At 40.1% G+C, this 17,736-nt stretch overlaps 1 protein-coding gene across 2 annotated transcripts in view; it reads right to left on the reverse strand.

Moving 5' to 3' along the window:
- Positions 1 to 17,736, reverse strand: part of CTNND2 (catenin delta 2) — a 993,502-nt gene that overhangs the window by 401,884 nt on the left and 573,882 nt on the right. The window lies entirely within an intron of this gene.

Raw genomic sequence — 17,736 nt, forward strand, 5'->3', positions numbered from 1 at the left:
GACACTGTTTCCTTCCATTGTACACAGGGTCGCTACGAGTTGGAACCAACTCGAAGGTACCTAACAACAATCAAAATAGGAGAGTAAAGTGTGATGTCACATAGCATGTGCTTCTTCATTTTAGAGTACAGTCATATCCTTTGTAAAGCTTCTCTCTACATCACAGATATGGTTGTACACCCGGTCAAATCGCAACCTGTTTACACTTAATAGTTGTATTAAACTCTGTCCCCCCAAAATATGTGATGGAATCCTAACCCCTACACCTGTGGATGCCATCAAATGTAATATGTGATATAATGTAATTACTTTCCACAATGCAATCTAATGTAATAGAATCAATCAATCAGCTGAGGTCTTACCAGCGTAGGGTGGGTCCTAAACCTAACAATCACTTCTGAGTTATATAAAGAGCAGAACAGACACAGACACACAGACACACACACAGACATGGGAAGACGGACACAACCTGATGGCAGAGGCAGATGAATCTATAAGCCTAGGAATACCAAGGATTTCTGGCTACTAGCCGCAACAGTTACTCACTTAGGCGGCTAACCGAAAGGATGGCGCTTCAAACCGAAAGGATGGCGCTTCAAACCTACCCAGCCACTCCACCGGAGAAAGACCTGGCAATCTACTCTCGTAAAGATTATAGCCTAGAAAACCTTATGGGGCAGTTCGACTCTGTCACATGAGGTTGCAATGCGTCTAACTCAACTCAATGTCACCTAACAACAACAACAGAAGCTGAACTAGACAAAGAAGGATCTCCCCAGAGAGTCACACCATGAATTTAGACTTCTAGCCTCCTGAACTGTAAGCAAATAAATCTCTGTTCTTTAAAGCCACCCACTTGTGATATCTGTGTTACAGTAGCACTGGTAAACTAAGGCAATAGTATTTTGCTGGATCTTTTGTTCTGTACTATGAAAATAAAGTCTTTAACGATGCTCGACTAGGTGTCAAACCCTTATGCTTGGAGGACATGTCTTTAAAGCCACCTACTTGTGATATCTGTGTTACAGTAGCACTGGTAAACTAAGGCAATAGTACTTTGCTGGATCTTTTGTTCTGTTCTATGAAAATAAAGTCTTTAACGATGCTTGACTAGGTGTCAACCCCTTATGCTTGGAGGACGTGTGAACGTCATATTTTCTGAAATTAGTTAAAAACCACTCAACATCATTACATGCATTTTCTATGCTTAAATAAATGTACGTTTTCATCTAGTTGGTTCAGGTGGCTTTGATCTATGTACACAAGGAGCCCACTGCTATGGAATGAATTGTGACCCCCGACAAATATGTGTTGGAATCCTAGCCTCTATGCCTGTTGTCATGGATTGAATTGTGTGCCTCAAAAATATCTGTCAACTTGGCTGGGTCATGATTCCCAGTACTGTATGATTGTCTACCATTTTGTCATTTGATGTGATTTCCCTGTGTGTTGTAATTTCTACCACTATGATGTAATAAAATGGATTATCAGCAGTTATATTGATGGGGTCTACAAGATTAGGTAGTGTCTTAAGCCAATGTCTTTTGAGATATAAGAGAGAGAAGCAAGCAGAGAAACATGGGAACCTCATACCACAAAGAGAGCAGTGCCAGGAGTAGAGTGCATCTTTTGGACCTGAGGTTTCTGTGCAGAGAAGCTCCCAGGCCAAGGGAAGATTGAAGACATGGACTTTCCTCCAGAGCTGACAGAGAAAGCCTTCCCCTGGAGCTGATGCCCTGAATTTGGACTTGTAGCCTACTAGACTGTGAGAGAATACATCGCTCTTTGTTAAAGCCATCCACCTGTGGTTATTTCTGTTACAGCAGCACTAGATAACTAAGACACCTGTGGATGTAAACCACTTTGGGAACAGGGTTTTCTCTGTTATGTTAATTAGCCCATATCAGTGGAGAGTGTGTCTTAAACCTAATCACTCCTGAGTAATAAAAAGAGCAGATGATGCACAGAAGGAAGCACATACTGGAAAGACAGATGGAAGTAAACCATGGAACTCCTGGGCTACCAACAAGGAAGGAACTGACAAGGCTGACACCCTGGTTTGGACTTTAGCTCCCAGAACTGTGAGAAAATAAACTGCTGCGCTTTGAAGCCACGCAATTGTGGAATTTCCGTTCCAGCAGCACTAAGAAATTAAGACATCCACCTTACTGATAGATTTCAGAAATCTTTAGCTGAAAGGAATAAATAACCACAATTCCAGCACTAAATTCTTCTCCCTACTCATAACAACAGTATGATGATGATGCCTCAGATCCTTTGAATCAACAACTTTGGAACAAAAGGCTTATGGCTACTACTTGGGCTTGTTTTAATTTTAAGCAAAAAACGACTTATTTCCCCAAATACATCTCTGGTTGGGTATGGAGAAATCGCATTGGAACAATGAAACCTCGCCTCACTTTCATAATTAGCATAAATACACACAAAAGCATAAATAAAGAATAAAGAATTAACACCACAAACAGCATAGGGCATAAAGCTGCACAGTGCCACTGCATTTAACTCTCTGATGTAATAAATGCCACAGGCAAACAGAGTTAAATGGGTTAATTAGTCATGGGTGGCTATTTTAATTGCAGTATCGACAATTAGAGACAAATGCTGGAAGAATTCACATTTCAGGGTTTACCAGGAGAGTTCACCTGGGACCACGGCATGTCTAGAATGTCGGGTAACTGATTACATCTCTTCCTCCCCTTTACCTTTCATAATTAGCTGCACACTATTAAGTTAATGCACATATATCTACAACAATTCAGTTCAGACTGTGGAAGACTCTCTCTAGTCCATGATTACACTCCAGCTTAATTAGCATAAATTTCCACTGCACATATTTTAATAAAGAAGCTGCCATTATGGGTTGGCTTCCCATGTGGAAACTCTTCCAATGAACATCCCAAGGAAAGACAAATGCCTCCTAAGTGCCACAAATGCATGAAGACAATTTGAAGTCAACTGTCAACGAACGAAGGATGGGAGCGGCAGGCTTCTCAAGGAGTGGAACCTTGTGGAATCTTCCCACCTGCCATCACTCACAGAGGGCATGAGCGGCAGAGGGCTCCCCATCGACAGTTACTGTGGGCCTGGGTGATGGAAGACTTGGCCATCATGCCACTTGGTGCAGGGTTTCAACCTCATCTGTCTGTAAATGTCTAGTCTGGAACGTGAAAAATGCCTTGATAGTTGATTCTGGATCAATACAAGGAGCTTTGGTGGCACAGTGGTTAAGTGCTTGGCTGATAACTGAAAGGTTGGCTGTTCGAACCCACCAGCCACTCTGCAGGAGAAAAGATCCAGAGATCTGCTCCTGTAAAGATTACAGCCTAGAAAACACTATGGGGGCAGTTCTACTCTGTCCTATAGGGTCTCTACGAGTCAGAATCTACTCCATGGCACACAACATTCACACTGCTAAACCATCCAAGTGCTGAAATTCAGCCACCACTAGATGTCACCAGTCATTAACTGAGACATAGATAAATGGGACCCTTTTAGAGATTTTATTAACTGCAAAGACAGTAGGCAATTGAGTTCTTTCTCTGAAGCTGCCTGGTCGGAGATTAACAAGGAGAGGGAGCCGTCCTATTTGTCCAGAATGGCAATTGCCTACCATATGATTTAACAGGACTGTACATATCTTGCAAGTATTAATAAATTTGTCCTGCTAGTAAATAAAATTGTCCAATTGAAAGGAAAGTCTCTGGTTCTAGCTTATTCTATTTTGTTTGAACATTTAACTAGTAAAGTGACTTCACAAAAGGTTTTCCCAGCATCGCTGGTGTTAACATTTGACTAGGTCCCTTACTGTGTGTCTCTCTTGGTTACTCAGAGGAAAGAAGGAGAGGCATTCACCCGTCTGAGTTTGCAACATTGAAAGGGAAGTCAACAGCGACTTTTGAGGAGAAGAGGATGTCCGTGAGGGTGAGCCGTGAAAGCAGTGAGACATCCATGCCGTCAGGCAGGGAACTCTGAAGTGAGAAAACTGTAGAGGAAGGGGAAGGATCAAACCGGTCACAGTGAAACGCAAGAAAACGGTACTTCTAATGTGAAAACTCCAGTGGCAGAAGGTAAGATTCTGGGACCTCGTATGAAGCAGGAGTTTCTAGACACACTTGACCTCAGCACCTTTTCTGGAAAATCTAGGTAGGGCATGTGTCTCCTCTGTCTCAAATATATCCTGTTTCCATATGTATACTGGAAGCTTAAAGTATATATATATATATATATATATATATATGTATATATATGCACATATACACACACACACACATATATGTGGAGCTCTGGTGGCTCAGTGGTTAAGAGATCAGCTGCTAAACAAAAGGTTGGCAGTTCAAATCCACTAGCCACTCCTTGGAAACCCTATGGGTTGGCAGTTCAAATCTACCAGCTGCTCCTTGGAACCCTATGGGGCAGTTCCCACTCTGTCCTATAGGGCTGCTACGAGTTGGAATTGACTCAACAGCAACAGGTTTTTTTTTTTATATATATATATACATATATATGCATATATATATATACACACACATATACACACACACACATATATATATTTAATTCTGAGTGACCTCAAAGAGTAATTTCAGTAAAGTATCCATTCACTTTCTCAGTCACCAAAGGCACAATTTTAAAATAACATAACGAATGCATATAAAGCATTATCACATGATTTACATTAAATGAAATAAAAATTAAATAATGAAGACTCATTTATATGGTCACGATCTGCATTTTCTTATATCGACACTTTTCTACCATTTAGGGCTCATGTGCCTATGAAGCGTTACTTACATTTGTACTTATTTCTTCTAAATTACAAGTAATTTTTTAAATTCTTTTAAAATAGGATTTCCGTAACAGTGAGCAATAGACATACTGAGCCGTTAAAACTTTTGTACTGCTGACAAGGATTCCCCACAGTATTCTCTGAGATACCGCAAAGGGGTACAGGCCATTAGTCGACAAATTTGGCCTGTCCTCATGTAGGCCCTTGGCATTCATGCTCAATTTGTTCTTCTTTGTTTTTCAAAATGTCTTATTTAAAAATACAACATCATGGCTAAGAGGGTGGCCTCTGGAGCCAGTCAGCCTGGGTTGGCTCCTGGCTTCTCTGCTTACTGACTGTGAGACCTTGGTCAAGGTATTGCATCTCCCTGCGACTCACTTTGCTCAACCGTCGAATGAGGATGATAAGAATATCTAACTTACAGGGTGGGAGAGGACTGAAGGAGGTAAGGCAGGCCAAGCGCTTACAGCAATGTCCTCACCAAGCAAGCCCTCACCGAGTATGCCGGCTACTTACACTGAGTCACCGACTTCAATTGTTCCTTAGCTTCAATATCCATGGAAGCAGCAGTCAAGAAATCAAACGACACATATCATTGGGCAAATCTGCGGCAAAAGATGTTTTTAAAGCGTTAAGAAGCAAAGATGTCACTTAAAGGACTAAGGTGCACCTGACCCGAGCCATGGTATTTTCAGTCGCCTCATATGCATGTGAAAGCTGGACAATGAATAAGGAAGACTGAAGAAGAATTGATACCTTTGAATTATGACACTGGCAAAGAATATGGAATATACGATGGACTGCCAGCAGAACAAACAAATCTGTCTTGGAAGAAGTATAGCCAGAATGCTCCTTAGAAGCACGGATGGCGAGACTTCATCTCATGTACTGTGGACGTGTTACCAGGAGGGATCAGTCCCTGGAGAAGGATATCATGCTTTGTAGACGGTCAGTGAAAGAGAGGAAGACCCTCAATGAGATGGACTGACACAGTGGCTGCAACAATGGGCTTAAGCATAGCAACAATTGTGAGGACGGCACAGGACCAGGCAGTGTTCATTCTGTTGTCCGTAGGGTCACTCAGAGTCTGAACCTACTTGACGGTACCTAACAACAACTTGCCTTTAAAAATGTAAGAGAATCATTTCATAACAGCTTGGGGCCCTTGAATCTGAAAACCTCTTAAATTTCAAATTTATTCTATACTATTACAATGTAATATAGCTCAGCTGCTTAACCAAAAGGTTGGCCGTTGGAATCCACCAGCCGCTCCTTGGAAACCCTATGGAGCAGATCTACTCTGTCCTGTATGGTCACTATGAGTGGGAATCCACTCGACGGCAATGGGTTTGGGTTTTTTTGTTTGTTTGTTTTTTATTATAATGCAAATGCTAGAAAATAGTTGTCTCTGATTTGTTGCTTTTGGCCAAAATTGATATAATCTGCAATTTCAAAACAGTACAAATTGTTTCTTCACTTAAGAAGGAGTTAACTTCCAACCTAAATTCACACAGTGTCCACATCTTCTATCCAAGTGGGCCACAACACATATTACTGTATTGCAATAGGGTCAAATGTTTAATATAATGAAACCAGTAGTCCTGGTCTCAATAAAGACTGTATGTACAAGAAGTTCACAACAGGCAACTGGGATAAATGTCAATACTTAGAAAAAAAGGTGCCTCTTTTTGAAACTGTTGCCAGAGTGCCTCTCTAGACTTGCACTTTGGAAGCCTGCAGAATGATTTTGACAGGAGTAAGCCCTTCCCCGTGGAAGACGAAGGACATCAGCGATATCCACAGTAACATAACATAAATCAAAAGCAGACGTGCCCAGAATGATGCTTATCTCTGAACTATAAAATACAGAAATCATAATGGTGATTGGAAAATTATAAAACATGGAGCCTTGAATTCTAGGACTATGTTAACCTTGGGAATGTTAAATACGTGACAATTATTTTTCAAAAGCTTACATGCTACTAACACGTTGATGTTCACAAATCGTATGTTTCACTAAGCCTGAACTCCTAGTCAGAAACAAAATCATATGGTGAACTTGAATGAAATCTGTATCTAAACCCTCATTTTCAAGTCTGCTTCCTATTAATGTTGGAATTTACTAGGGTTAATTCCTTCTCAAAGCACTTCCCCAAAGGGGCTGTTTTTATGCTTATTTGGCTCAAAAACAAAAAGTGCAAGCATAGTCAGAGTTTTCCTCTTTTCATTATTTCTGAAGTTCTAACTTACAACTACTAATCCGTACGCCCACAGACCGACACATCAGGTAATGCATGTATATGTAATTAACATACTGGCTAATAACAATTGGTGAAATAGCACATAGAACAATGATACAACTTGTCAGGTACACTGTTGTACTTCTATAAGCTTATTCTTAGTATACATTTAAAGGAAAACAATATGGTTAAAAAAAATCCAGCCACTGTCTAATGTTTCGTCTGTGAGAATTCTGATGCTTTTGTGTGTCAGAGTTTTAACTGGATTGGTTTTTGTTCAGCAGAGGCAATAGATTATGTAACGCTCATACAAAATGCAGGATCGCTCCTTCAAAACATGGTACCATCAGAAGAGCATTAAGAGAGGATCAAGCTCTTTTCCCCTAAATCAGTGTTCAACATTATATTTTTACGCTATGTCTCTTAATACTTTCTTTGGTTGGCATTACTGGATTACAGGAACTCAATCCTCAGCCTTTATTGCTGTAAGAAAGCTTAAAATAGCAGATAATAAACCTACATTAACCAGCAGATATAAGAAGCTAACCAAACAATAGTTTGTGTGAATGTCATGTGGAATCAGTCATAAGAAATATTTATTTCTAGTAAGTAACCTACTTACTACTACGCTTTGGGCACTTGGCAATAAAATAAAAACTATCTAAGGAGAAAAAAGTAGAATGTTAATTATTGCTGCCACTATGACTCAGCACCATTTTTCAAAAATTTTAACTATGCGCCACAGTATGAAATATTTACTGCAACTCAGTTCACCCAAGCACACATCTCTATGAATGCGCAATTAAGTGGGGAAAGAAAAAGTGAATCTTACTGAAGTAGATGCATTTAGATAGCTTCTTTTCTGTTCTATTCTATTCCATTTCATTATGTAAAAAACACTGTTCATGACCAATCAGAGTATTTTGTTAGGTGCCATCAAGTCTGTCCTGACTCAGTGACCCTATGTACAACCGAATGAAAGTATTAGACTACTCACTAATGGTTCAAACTCACCCAGTGGCTCTGAGAAAGAAAGACCTGGCAAACTGCTACTGTAAATATTACAGCTAAGATATTCCTATGAAGTAGTTCTACACTGTGTACCACAAGGGGTCATCATGATTCTGGGGCTGACGCAATGGCACCTAAAAACAACAATAACGGTCACAATCTGAAGTTAGAAAAAAAAAAAAAAGACTATAGGAGCTTGGGAGGCACAGATGGTTAAGTAAGCACTCAGCTGCAAACTGAAAGGGTGGTGGTTTGAAAGCCCCTAGTGGCTCCTCGGGAGAAAGACTGGGTGATCTGTTTCCCTACAGATTACAGCCAAGAAAACCCTATGGGTCAGTTCTACACAGTCACATGGGGACACTATGAGACAAAATCAACTCGACAGTACACAACAACAACATATATTCTACACACACACAAATGCACACACACACATACATAATAAACAAGTTGTTGTTGTTAGGTGCAATCAAGTCAGTTCTGACTCATAGTGACCCTACAGACGACAGAAGGAAACACTGCCCCGTCCTGCACAATCCTCACAATCTTTGCTATGTTTGAGCCCATTGTTGCGGCCACTGTGTCTATCCATCTCGTTGAGGGTCTTCCTCTTTTTCACCGACCCTCTACTTTACCAAGCATGATGTCCTTCTCCAGGGAATGGTCCCTCCTGTTATCCAAGTACATGAGATGACATCTCCCCATCCTCACTTGTAAGGAGCATTGTGGTCGTACTTTCAAGACAGAATTGTTCACTCTTTTGGCAGTCCATAGTACAGTCAACAGTCTTCACCACGGTGTCATAATTCAAAGGTATCAATCTTCTTCAGATTTTCTTGTTCATTGTTCAGCTTTCACATGTATATGAGGCAACTGAAAATACCAGACATGAGTCAGGCCAGGTAGCTGTCTTCCAAATTTCTTGGCATAAACCAGTGAGCGCTTCCAGTGTTGTACCAGTTTGTTGAAATATATCAATTGGTATTCCGTCAATTCCTGGAGCCTAGTATTTCACCAATGCCTTCAGCGCGGTTGAACTTCTTCCTTCAGTACCATTGGTTCTTAATCATATGCTACCTCCTGAAATTGCTGAACATCAACCAATTCTTTCTGGTACAGTGACTCTGTGTACTTCTTCCATCTTCTTTTGAGGTTTCCTGCATTGTTCATTTTTTTGCCCATAAAATCCTTCAATATTGCAACTCAAGGCTTGAATTTTTCTTCAGTTCTTTCAAATTTTGAAATGCGGAGTGTGTTCTTCCCTTTTGGTTTTCTAACTCCAGGTCTTTGCACATTTCATTATAATACAATACTCTGTCCTTTTGAGCCACCCAATGAAATCTTCTGTTCAGCTTTTTACTTCATCATGTCGTCGATTCACTTTAACTATTCTACATTCAAGAGCAAGTTTTGGAGTCTCTTCTGACATCCATCATGGTCTTCTCTTTCTTTCCTGTCTTTTTAATGATGTTTTGCTTTCTTTATGTATGATATCATCCCACAGCTTGTCTGGTCTTTGTTCACTGTGTTCAATGCACCACATCTATTCTTGAGATGGTCTCTGAATTCAGGTATATACTCAAGGTCACGCTTGGCTCTCATGGACTTGTTTTAATTTTCTTCAGCTTCAAGTTGATCTTGCATATGAGGCATTGATGGTCTGTTCCACAGTTGGCCCCTGGTCTTGATCTGACTGATGACGTTGAATTTCTCTATCGTCTCTTTCCACAAATGTAGTTGATTTAATTCCTGTGTATTCCATCTGGTGAGGTCCACGTGTATAGTCACTATTTATGTTGTTAAAAAAAGGTATTTGCGATGAATAAGTTCTTGGTCTTGAAAAGGTCTATCATGTGATCTCCCACGTTATTTCTATCACCAAGGCCATATTTGCCAATTACTGATCCTTCCATGTTTCCATGTTTCCCATTCCAATCACCAGCAATTATCAATGCATCTTGATTGCATGTTTGATCAATTTCAGACTGTAGAAGCTAATAAAAATCTTCAATTTCTTCAACTTTGGCATTAGCGGTGGTGGTGCTAGTTGTTAGGTGCTGTCGAGTCAGTTGTGACTCATAGCGACAATGTGTACGATAGAACAAAACACTGCCCAGTCCTGCCCCATCCTCACAATCATTGTGACGTTTCAATCATTGTTACGTTTGAGCCTATTGTCCTAGCCACTGTGTCAATCCATCTCGTTGAGAGTCTTCCTCTTTTTCGCTGACCCTCTGCTTTACCAAGCATGATATCCTTCTCCAGGGACAGGTCTCTCCTGATAACATGTCCAAAGTATGTGAGAAGTATTCTAGCCATCCTTGTTTCAAAGGAGCATTCTGGTTGTACTTCTTCCAAGACAAATTTGTTTGCTCTTTTGGCAGTCCGTGGTATATTCAATATTCTTTGCCAATATCGAAACTCAAAGGCATCAATTCTTCTTCGGTCTTCCTTATTCACTGTCCAGCTTTTGCATGCATATGATGCAATTGAAAACACCATGGCTTGGGTCAGGCACACCTTAATCCTTAGAGTGACACCTTTGCTTTTTAACACTTTAAAGAGGTCTTTTGCAGCAGATTTGCCCAATGTAATGTGTCCTTTGATTTCTTGACTGTTGCTTCCATGGGTGTTGATTGTGGATCCAAGTCAAATGAAATCCTTGACAATTTTAATCTTTTCTTCATTTATCATGATGTTGCTTATTGGCTCAGTAGTAAGGATTTTTGTTTTCTTTATGTTCAGGTGTAATCCATACTGAAAGCTGTGGTCTTTGATCTTCATCAGTAAGTGTTTCAAGTCCTCTTTACTTTCAGCAAGTAAGGTTGTATCATTTGCAAAACACAAGTTGTTAATGTGTCTTCCTCCAATCCTGATGCTGTGTTCTTCATATAGTCTAGCTTCTCAAATTATTTGCTCAGTATATACAATGAATAAGTATGGTGAAAGGATACAACCCTGCTGCACAACTTTCCTGACTTTAAACCGCATAGTATCCTATTGGTCTGTTAGAACAACCGCATCTTGTTCTATGTACAGGTTCCTCATGAGTACAATTAAGCGCTCTGGACTTCCCATTCTTCAAATTTGTTACATTCTTCAAATACAACAAATTATGTTATCCGTAATTGGTTATGATCCTCACAGTCAAATACCTTTGCATAGTCAACAAAACATAGGTAAACATCTTTCTGGTATTCTCTGCTTTCAGCCAGGATCCATCTGACATCAGCAATGATATCCCTGGGTCCATGTCCTCTTCTGACTTGCAGTCACTTTTACATGATCTTCAGCAAAATTTTGCTTACTTGTGATATTAATGAGATTGTTTGATAATTTCCGCATTCAGTTGGATCACCTTCCTTGGGAACAGGCATAAATATGGATCTCTTCCAGTTGGTTGGCCAGGTAGCTGTCTTCTAAATTTCTTGGCATAGATAAATGAGCACTTTCAGTGCTGCATCCGTTTGTGGAAACATCTCGATTGGTATTCCATCAATTTCTGGATCCCTGTTTTTTACCAATGCCTTCAGTGCTGCTTGGACCTCTTCCTTCAGTACCATTGGTTCCTGATCATATGCTACCTCCTGAAATGGTTGAAAGTCGACCAATTCTTTTTGGTATAGTGACTCTATATATTTCTTCCATCTTCTTTGATGCTTCCTGCAACATTTAATACTTTCCCCATAGAATCCTTCAACACTGCAACTCGAGGCTTGAATTTTTTCTTCAGTTCTTTTAGCTTGAGAAACGCTGAGAGTGTTTTTCCTTTTTGGTTTTCTAACTCCAGGTCTTTGCACATGTCATTATAATACTCTGTCTTCTAGAGCTGCTCTTTAAAATCTTCTGTTCAGCTCTTTTACTTCATCATTTCTTCCATTTGCTTTAGCTACTTGACATTCGAGAGCAATTTTCAGTCTCTTCTGACATCCATTTTAGTGTTTTTTCTTTCTTTCATGTCTTTTTAATGACCTCTTGCTTTCTTCACATATGATGTCCTTGATGTTATTCCACAACTCTTCTGGTCTTTAGTGATTAGTGTTCTATGCGTCCAATCCATTCTTGAGATGTTTCCTAAATTCAGGTAGGATATACTCAAGGTCGTAGTTTGGCTCCCGTGGACTTGTTCTAATTTTCTTCAGTTTCAACATGAACTTGCATATGAGCAATTGATGGTCTGTTCTGCAGTCGGCCCCTGGTCTTGTTCTGACTGATGATATTGAGTTTTTCCATCATCTCTTTCCACAGATGTAGTCAGTTTCATTTCTGTGTATTCCACCTGGTGAAGTCCATGTGTATAGTCGCCATTTATATTGTTGAAAAAAGGTATTTGCAATGAAGAAGTCACTGGTCTTGCAAAAGTCTATTATGCAATCTCTGGCATCGTTTCTATCCCCCAGGCCATATTTTCCAACTACCAATCCTTCTTTGTTTCCAAGTTCTGGATTCCAATCACCATCAATTATCGACACATCCTGACTGCATGTTCCATCAATTTCAGACTGCAGAAGTTGGTAAAAATCTTTAATTTCTTCATCTCTGGACTTAGTAGTTGGTGTGTAAATTTGAATAACAGTAGTATTAACTGCTCTATGTTGTAGGTGTATGGATATTACCCTATCACTGACAGCACTGGACTTTAGGATAGATTTTGAAATGTTCTTTTTGGCGATGAACATAACACCGTTCCTCTTCAAGTTGTCCTTCCTGGCATAGTAGATCATATGACTGTTCAATTCAAAATGGCTAATACCAGTCAATTTCAGCTTGCTAATGCCTACGATACTGACGTTTATGCATTCCATTTCATTTTTGATGATTCCCAATTTTCCTAGATTCACACTTTGCACATTCCACATTCCGATTATTAATGGATGTTCGTAGTTGTTTCCTATTTTGAGTCATGCTGCATCAGCAAATGAACGTCCCGGGAGTTTGACTCCATGCACATCATTAAAGTAGACTCTACTTGGAAGAGCCAGCTCTTTCCTGGTCTTCTTTAGAGTGTCTTCCAACCTGAGGGGCTCATCTTCCAATACTATATAAGACAATGTTCCACGGCCATTCATAAAGTTTTCACTGGCCAAGTTTTTCAGAAGCAGATTGTCAGGTTCTTCTTCCCAGTTTGTCTTAGTCTGGAAGCTCTGCTGATACCTGTCCACCATGGGTGACTCTGCTGGTATTTGAAATACCAGTGGCATAGCTTCCAGCATCACAGCAGCACGCAAGCCACCACAGTATGACAAGGTGAAACTGACAGGTGAGCGGTGGGCTATACCCATGCATACCAAGCATGCACATAAACTATTGCATATAAAATATTAACTATCTGGAAATTTGTATAATAATTAGCTTTATATATAAAAAAAATAACCATCACCATCTAGTCAATTCCAACTCATAGTGACCCTAGAGGACAGAGTCAAACTGCCCCATAGCGTTTCCAAGGTGTCAATTTTTAAGGAAGCAGTCTGTCTCATCTTTTTCCTGTGGCGCAGCTGTTGAGTTTAAACTGCTGACCTTTTGGTTAGCAGTGGAAAGCTTAACTGCTGTGCCACCAGGGCTCCTAATAATTAGCTTTAAAGGCTAAAATTAGATGGGAGGGATTCTTTTATGATTTTAAGTTTATTTAAGTTTCTGGTTTGCTTAGCTTCTCCCTGCCTCTTCCTTCCCCCACACACACGGTGTACTTTTCAGAGACACCTGCAGACTATGAGAACGACAGCAATACTGACAATATCATCCACCTTCATCTCGACACTTACCTCTACTCTTTGGGTGAAACCCACAACAGTTATATTTTACATTCAAACAAAGAGGGAACACTGGGCTTGGATCAGACCCTTTCAGTATCTCACATCACTTCCAAATTCAGTTCCAATTACCAGGTTCATCATCATCAAGAAATGAGAGGGTTATTGAAATAGAGAAGATTAGGGAAAAAAAAAAAAAAAACCACTTCATTCTGAGACGTGGATCACCCCACTTAACATAAGGAGTAAACAGCCTTTACTGGGAAGATTGCAAATTGTGTAACATAAAATTCCAGAGTGGTTTTCATAATGCAAACTAACATAAAAATATTTTCTTTACAACTCGAATCTTCCTTTTTCTAATAAAAATGTGCTGTCATAGTTTTAAAATACCAATTCTTGCAAAATCAACAGAGAAAGAATTTTGATTACTTTTGCCCTAAAATTTGTGGATTAATTCAGATATCAACTGTAGTACTGTAAGGTTATCTTCCTCACCACCTATTCTGAACCACACCACTCTACTGCCGCTCACACTGAGTTCCATCAACTATTACATAACTGACTTGCATTGAACAGCTGTAGGCATTTGATAACATCATTCTTTTGTCTGAGTCTAGGAGATAATACTAATTATTATTTTTGGTATATTCTTTTGGGAAGGGTAAATCCTTCTAAATCAGTGTTTTTCATATATTTTGAATCAAGACACACATCTCAGATTCTCTCCTCTAAAACATAAACAGAACAAAACTTTCCTTAGTATGGGCATTATAATGTATTATATTCTGTTCTGTTCTATTCCATTCTGTTCCGCTCGGTTTCATCTTGAAGATGTTCATCCAGACCTCTAAACTAGTTTTACTACTCAATATTGGGTAGTCCTAGAGCCCTACTGGTGAAGTGGTTAAGAGCTTAGCTACTCTGACAGGGAACACAACAGAGAGTCCCTGATGGAGCAGGAAGAAAGTGGGGTACAGAACTCAAATTCTAGTAAAAAGACCAGACTTAATGGTTTGACTGAAACTGGAGGGACCTCAGAAGACAAGGCCCCAGACTCTCTGTTGGCCCAAAACTAAAACCATTCCTAAGGCCAACTCTTCAGACAAAGATTAGACTGGACTATAAGACATAAAATGATTCTCATGAAGAGTGTGCTTCTTAGTTCAAGTAGAACATGAGACTAAATGGGCAGCTTCTGTCCAGAGGTGAGATGAGAAGACAGAGAATGTCAGCACCTGGTTGAATGGACACAGGAAATCCGGGGTGGAAAGGACGAGCGTGCTGTCACATTATAGGGAAAGCAACTAGGGTCACATAACAATGTGTGTATAAATTTTTGTATGAGAAACTAACTTGAACTGTAAACATTCACTTAAACACAATAAAAAGAAAAAAGAAGAAGAGCTGGGTTGCTAACCAAAAGATCAGCAGTTTGAATCCACCAGCCGCTCCTTGGAAACCTTATAGGGCAGTTCTACTCTATCCTACAGGGTCGCTATGAGTCGGAATTGACAAGACAGTGATGAGTTTGGGTGGTCCTAAGGAGCCCTGGTGGTTTAACAGGTTTAAGTGCTGGCTTCTAACTGAAAGGTTGGTGGTTAGAATCCACCAGCCATTCAGAGGGAGGGAAGACCTGGTGATCTGCTCCCATAAAGATTACAGCTAAGAAAACACCATGGGGCAGTTCTACTGTCACATGGGGTCATCGTGAGTTGAAATTGACTGGAAGGCACCTAACAAATACAACTGTAGGTGGTCCTAGTTTAAAAAAAAAGAAAGCAGTAATCCAATCAATCATGGACACCTGAACTGCAATGCATCTAGCTGATACAGATATCATGGAATTTAATTATTCATTTTGACTCAAAAGGGTATCTTACTAAAATTTATTTGGCCAAAATATCTGCTTTTTATATTTCAAAGAATAGTAGAATTAGAGAATACGCATGCGCACGTAAAATTAATGACCTATTAGTACCGAGGTCATCAAACTATGGCTCCTGAGTCAAATCTGGCTGACTGCCTCATTCTGTATGGTTCGCGAGCTAAGAATGGTTTTCACAGATGAACACTTACAATTGATTTCATGATAGCGATCACTAACTCTGAACCCTAATTATGCAAATTGTTATCCCGCCAAAAAAGAATTCCATCTCACCAGTAGAACCGTATCACAAAACATTGTACTCAATTATTATGAGAGTTAGAATTTCATTAATAAAAACTTGTATGGAAATTTGTTTCTCTTATAAGTACTTGGAAACTCTGGTGGCATAATGATTAAGAGCTATCACTGCTAACCAAAAGGTCAGGAGTTCGAATCCACTAGATGCTCCTTGGAAACCCTGTAGGGCAGTTCTACTCTGTCCCATAGGGTTGCTATGAGTTGGAATTGACTCGACGGCAGTGGGTTTGGTTTTTTGGTTATAAGTACTTACATAATAGCCTTGATTTTGCCACTTGGCCCAAAAGGCTAAAATATTGACTACTTGGCCTTTCTGCCAACCTATGTATAAGAACTTTAATTTAAAATTACTATTGTACTAACAGGACTAAACCAAAGCTAAGAAGTTTCCTGAATACAACCAAACACTTCAAGGGACAGAGTAGCAGGGGTAGGGGTCTGGGGACCATGGTTTCAGGGGACATCTAGGTCCACAGGCATAACAAAGTTATTTAAGAAAATGTTATGCATTCCACTTCAGTGAGTGGTGTTTGGGGTCTTAAAAGCTAGTGAGTGGCCATCTAAGATGCATCAATTGGTTCCAACCCACCTGGAGTAAAGGGGAATGAAGAACACCAAAGACAGAAGGAAAGCATTAGCCCAAGAGAGAGAAAGAACCACATAAACTAGAGACTTCATCAGCCTGAGACCAGAAGAACTAGATGGTGCCCAGCTACCACAATGACTGCCCTGACAGGGAACTCAACAGAGAGTCCCAGATGGGGCGATGCACTCAAATTCTAGTAAGAAGACCAGACTTAATGGTCTGACTGAGACCGCAGGTACCCTGGAAAGCATGGCCCCTGGATTCTCTATCAGCCCATAATTAAAACAACTTCCGAGGCCAACTCTTCAGACAGGGATTGGACTGTGGGACATAAATTGATACTCGTGAGGAGTGTGCCTCTTAGCTCAAGTAGATACATGAGACTAAATGGGCAGCTGCTGCCCAGAGGTGAGATGAGAAGGCAGAGAGGGGCAGGAGCTGGTTGAATGGACACAGGAAATCTGGGGTAGAAAGAAAGAGTGTGCTGTCACGGTATACGGAGAGCAACTAGGGTCCCATAACCATGTATGTATAAATTTTTGTATGAGAGACTAACTTGAAATGTAAACTTTCACTTAAAGCAAAACAATTAAAAAAAAAAAGTTGTTATTGTACTCACCTGTCAAATTATAGGGGCATCTGGTTTCAACCTTAACCATGCCATGGAGCCCACATGAACTCACAGGTGATATGTAAATGACGTATTTGAAAGGCCGAGGGCATGAATCCCACCCCCTCCTTGGTTTTACAGAAGACTGCTCCTTTGAAGACAAGTCCCTCTCTTTAGCCAAGGCAACTCAAATGCCTTTGTTAAAAAATAACTTTCCATTTGTTTTAAGAGCCATAACACAATCTTCAAAGGAAAACTGGGCTTTTTGTTTTCTGAAATTGCTTTTCACCTAATTCCCATGATGTCATGGGAAGGAGCATGGTGTTGCAGTGAGCACATTCTACATAATAAGCATCTCAGTAAAATGAGAAGCTCCTGTCTTCCTTGAGACAGCAAATGCATTCCAAATAACTGCCACTTATGGACCCAGGTAAACGGTGTTACTGAGCAATCTCATCTTTACCACATTTAAGAGGCCTAATTCGTATTTAGGTTGACATGAAGCAGCATGAGTTAGTTCCTTCTGTCTAGATTTTCCACT

This window comes from Trichechus manatus, unplaced genomic scaffold (genome assembly GCF_000243295.1).
Source record: "Trichechus manatus latirostris isolate Lorelei unplaced genomic scaffold, TriManLat1.0 scaffold00072, whole genome shotgun sequence".
Lineage (NCBI taxonomy): Eukaryota > Metazoa > Chordata > Mammalia > Sirenia > Trichechidae > Trichechus > Trichechus manatus.